A 6034-nucleotide genomic window follows, 5' to 3' on the forward strand; every position below is an offset into this window, starting at 1 on the left:
TGGTATTTTGGTTACTTGTTTTGACCCATGGTAATGTTATTTAGTAGTAATTTGGGCATCCAGAAGTCTATATATTGAATGCTTAGGTTGGAGAATATGGAAGTTCATTTTTTATACTCAAATATTGTTGGATTAAAGGTTGAAGAGGAGAAAAAAGGAAATATGGTAAGTAATATCTAATTATGAAGATAATACAAGCATATACACCTCGTCTTGGTGAATTTATTTATATAAGAAACCTCTAATTTGATATCTTCTTTGTTGTTTATTCATTTATGTGTCAAAATATTTCAATTGGAATTTAGATTAACATATATTAAAATGATGTTAGGACTTAGGCAACATCAACCTTGTAAATCCTTTAAGTATTTCTTTTCCTATTGTTATTTGTAATGTACCCTCAAGGGATGGAATTGTTTCCCCAATAATTGTAAAAGATCACACATAAAAACGAAGTCATAATTACCATTTAAATTTTGTCAAAATGACAAAATAGTTAGGTCTCATTTGGAATCTTCTATTTTCAAGTTATTGGGTGCATGTAATCTGTTGTAAGAGCATGTATGATAGTTATTATAGATTTCATAAGTTATCATGTGTTCCTATGAGTCCATTTATGACAAGTGATTAATAGATCAAGTTTACTTTGGTGAGATGCTTTATGACAACTATAATAGCATTTGTAAGTGGTTATTTTGGGCTATATGTGTGATTCTAAGATGATAGATTGCATAAATTTTCTACAATGGTATTTAGGAACCTTGTTCTATATCCTTGGTAATTTTCTATGGTAGTATTTTAGGCCTTCACAAGTCTGTATATTAAGGACTTGTGTTGGAGACAATATGGGAGTTGATTTTTGATACATGAAATTGTGGATTGTAAGTTGAAGAGTTGAATGTAATCTTTGATTATGAATATAATACAACCATAAACTCTCATGTTGGTAGAGTTTTATTTTATGCATATAATCTCTAATTTGAAATCTTATTTTTTGTTGATTGGCTTGCAACATTTAAATTCAGACTTAGATCAATTTTTCTAAAAACAATAATAGGATTTAGGAGACATCAATCTTCTATATCCTTTAATTATTTTTTCTCATAATATTAATTATGATATACCTTGAAGGGATGAAATTATTTCATCAATCATGTAAAAGAGCCCATGTAAAAATAGAGATGCAATCACCATTTGAATTTTGCAAAAAGAAGAAAATTGCAAGGCATCACATTTGGATTTTTTTAAAAGTCATTGGACACATGTAAGGTGTTGTGAGTGTGTGTATGATATATGTCACACACTATTGTAAGTAATATTGTGTGCATTTATGAAAAATGACTACTATATTGGTTTGGTTTGGTAAGATGCCTTATGATAACTATAAGAGCATATATAAGTGGTTATATTGGGTTGTATGTGTGATTATAGAAGAGAAAATTGTATGAATATTTACCATGGTATTTCATAACCTTATTTTGACCATGGTAATATTTTGCAGTGGTATTTTGGGCCTACATAAGTCTATATACGTGTGACTTAAGGTGGAGACAATATGGGAGATCATTTTTGTATGAGAATTTTGTTGGATTGAAGGTGGAAGGGGAGAAGAAAGGAAATATTATTTCTAATCTCTAATTGTGAGGATAATAAAAGCATTTACCTCTAATCTTGCTGAAGTATTTTTCTAAAATAATTTCTCTACTAAAATCATATGGTGTGAAATGTTTTTATTAAGTTATGGATTTATGTTTCCTTGTTTTTGTTATCTTGTGTTGGAGTAATGATTGTATCCATGATGATTTATGTCCATCTAAGAAAGGTTTAATAAGTATGTTATTTTGGTGGTTTTGGTATAAAAAAGAAGATAAATATCTCTATGGTTTTCCATGTCAACATAATTAATTTTTAGATTTGCATACAAACATATATTTTTATTTGGTATATTCTAAGCATTGAAATCCATCAATAGTTTTATCCGATTACAGATTCAATAAATTGATAACAATTTCTTAGTATTTAAGGTATTTGAACTCCAAAATTTATCATGGTGTTTGCATGTACTTGTACATGAGTTAGATATACTTGCATGAACTTACATGTTGGTTGTGTGTGTTTAAATGTGAAGAATTCATGGTTTTCTACTTCTAGCTACTCTTCAATTTTGATTTCTTGGGCTAGAAAGCTTGTGGAAATCTATTAGAAGGACTTATAGATTTTTGGTAGCTTGTGGATTGTAGTTTATGTTATGTGTGTCAACATTTTTTTATAAATCTTATAGAATCAAAATAATGAAATCTAAGTTTTGATCGAACATCATCAAAAAAAACTATGGTAGACATTACATGCTCATGGGTGTTGCTCTGGGAGTTGGCCATGTGTTTGCTTCTAGCATAGTGATGATTTGGAGCTTCAATTCAACAATATGTTACTCTTATCTTACATGGAAGTTATATTCTTTTTATATGTGGTCATGTGTAGTGAAGTAATGAAATCTAAGTTATGAAAAATTCCTCTTAACAATAATCAAGTGGGGGATACAATATAAATTTATTTTACAAATCAAATCTATAATAAATAATGAAACATATTCATGATTAGATAATAAATGTGCATAAATATACACCACATGAACACATATTTATGTAGAGAAATCCCTTTTAGGAGAAAAATCTTCACACTCCAAAAGCATACTACTTTATATTACTATAATGTTAGTTACAATAGAATAACAATGCATTGCTTCATTAACATGTGTTTACTAACAACCCACAATGTAGATTACTTTTGGCACTGTGACATTTTACTTGCAAAGCATAACATATAATGCTCTCTAAGACCAACTTATATAAATGAGCACAACTCAAGAGATACCTTCTAGATGAAGATATAATATGGGACCATGCCAAATGCTTATCACAATTTTCTAGAAACTCAAAAGCATGCAAATGACACATGTACATCTCCAAATTATCCTCACTCAAACCTCATAAGTTGGGTGTCCAAATTTTACTATCTTGAGGCATGGCATATATGTTATTACACATCTAATAATTTTCAAAAAAAATGTCACAACACTTATAGTTGTTACAAGCTAATTATTTATAATTCTCTATAAATAACACATTCATTTATATCTTGCCATAACCCAAATTAGGTCCCTACCTTCTCTAAAAAAAGGTATCTCATATCACTTATCTATAATATCATAGAACTTGTCATAGTTTTTGATGCACAAACATCTTGGGTTCAAAGTAATCTTGCATCAACCAAAATATTTCCTTTCCAATTTTTCTGTTTCTATAGTTTGAGAGATTAATCTAGTAGATCATCATATTGGAAATTGTAATTATTAGAGTATATTTAGGACCTATTGTGTATGATGTTCCAATATTTTCAACCTAAATGGATATATGTTTCTCAAGTTATGATATGTTCTCTCTTGGGTAATATGGTCTTATCCATTCTTGGACCTACTCATAGAATTTTTACTTTTGATGGTGATCTACAACTTATAATCTTCAGTTGATCATCTAATTATGTTCTTGGATGATGTAAGCACCTAAATCTGGGTCTACAAACTCTCAAATGGTTTATGTCATGAGTTCCATGTGATTTAGGACAAAACCTTTTTGTTGTAATATTTTTTCATTCTTGGGGATGTAACTTATCTCTAGGTCAACTTTTGTCTATATATTGTAGTGGATATCATGAGTAGTAGAAATCTAATAATATTAAAATATAGAAAGAATTTTGGCTTCAAGATCAAATTTCTTAAGAAATCAATCGTATTGTGTTGGCATGTATGAAGGAATGTGTGTTTCTAACTGAATATAATTCAATTTCTTACTAAATAAAGGATGATATAATATTGTTCTCTCTATTCCTTGTTGTTTACCATGTTTAATCTTATTTCACTCTTGAGGTCCCTCCATTTGTGGCTACATCAGGTGGTATTAGAGCAATTTTTGTGTCCTTAAGGATTGACTTATTGAACCAAAAGTTGTGAAGTCATAGTTGATTTGTTGTAAGGTGACCAAAATTGAGATATAACATGTTGGTCCTTCCATAGACAGTATGCTGAGAGGGGGGTTGAATCAGTGTACTTACTAGTTCAGACTTTTCACTCATTATCTCACTTCACACTTATTAAACCAATATGCTCATGCATCACAAACTATGACAAGCTCTATGATAGAATAGATAAGTGATATGAAAATAGGTTCCCTAATGTCAGGATTAGTGAAAATAAGAAACATGAAAATAACAATACATAACATAGGTATTTATTTCGTGGAAACTCAAATAGGGTAAAAACCATCCTCACAAAGGTTGCACTCTCTTGAAGTGCACCCACTCAAGAGCTTATCTCTATTAGGATATTACAAAGACATTGTTAGATGCCACCTGGTTAAGGGATTTTGATAAGACCTGTTAAAACAACTAGCTTGGTGTCAAATCAATGTTCAAGGTATATGTCCTAGTCTAGCTTGCCATTAGGAAGCCTCTTCTCTCATCTATCCCTCTATGTTTGCCTATGTGGGAAATCAAGCAATTTAGTTGCATTCAGTAATGCTAGGTGATGTAGGCTTGGGAGTGTAAGTTTCTTGCATTTCCCAAATGAGAGAAGAGTTTTTCTAGTTTTGAGATTCCTAAACTCTATGGTCAAAGTGACCTTTATTTGAAGAAAAATTGCATTTGAAAGGAAAGATCACATAATGTTTAGAGCTAATGGAAGTAAAGAGCATCACGATCAAAGCCAAAGAACAAGATTAAGATCATGGGAGCAGACTAGAAATGAGTTCAGTTTAATTGAATGCAATGAAATACTAAGTAATGGAAAAGAAATGTAGTCAAAGTTGGCAAAGTGAGCATGAAAAATGAATCAACAACACAAATTAAATATACACATCCATGTAGCAAGGTTGAAAAGTCAATTGGCTTGAAGAATGGAACCAGAATGTTGGATGGAGCTTAGATCGATGGCCGAGATTTGAAATTATATTTATGTGAACCTAAGTATGAAGGTTATGTCCTAGAAGGATCTGACGATCCTTGTTAAATCTATAACAACTAAATGCATATTCATTAATTATCATGGCATCATGGGAGTATTTGATCTCCACTTAACCATAGGCTATAGGCCTAGTCTGGCAATGCATTCTAGTTGTCCAACAAAGCTTAGATCAATGACTTTGAATGAATTTTGGGTCAATTTTGGGAAATAGTCATCATGTATTCATGAAGTCTCCAGAAGGAGGACATGTGGAATAATTGATATAAAATCTATTACTACAGGGAGAAATTGATCTCATTTGTTCATAAAGGGTGGGCCCACCCAAGTACAATGTTGGGCTGTCATTTTGCACTATGCTTAATGGTAGGAATCCTTTCGAACTCCTCTCTTGAAAAGTTGATCTGGGATCAACTCCAAGGTTTTGGGAAATCTTGTGACCTACTGGAGTTTGCTCAGTTGAAAATAAATGTGAGTGTTCATGAGGAGACCTTTGCTTGTTTTTTAAACAATTCGAATAAGGTTTTAAATATGCTTGCTATCTCAAAAGAATAAAACGCATAAAAAGAAATATATTTTTGTATTTTTTCGTTTTATGATGTGTGCAATCTAATGATGCAACTATATGAATTCCTAATTTAACCAAGTATTTTTAAAGAAAATAATGAAGATAGGGTAACAAGAAGTTAAAGAAAATAACATGAAAAGTAAATTCCTAACGAACATAAACTACAAAAACAATGCATCTACAAGTCAAGCCTTTGAAAAGATTGATGGGTAACCAATGAAAATAGGAGCAATGCTTCCTTAATTCCATTGATGCAATTGTCGATGAGAATTTAGTAACCATAAGATATTTTACTTTTCATCAAATTGCAAGGCCACAGAAAATGTGTTCATGTGAGACAAAAAGCTATGTAGGAATAATATGGTGATCTCTTCTCAAACTAAGTATATCTATAGAATTTGTAGACCCATAGCAAACACTAGAATTAAAAGATAGCAAAACCAAAACAATAC

This window comes from Cupressus sempervirens, chromosome 10 (genome assembly GCF_028749045.1).
Source record: "Cupressus sempervirens isolate cs-2001-9-10 chromosome 10, ASM2874904v1, whole genome shotgun sequence".
Classification (NCBI taxonomy): domain Eukaryota; kingdom Viridiplantae; phylum Streptophyta; class Pinopsida; order Cupressales; family Cupressaceae; genus Cupressus; species Cupressus sempervirens.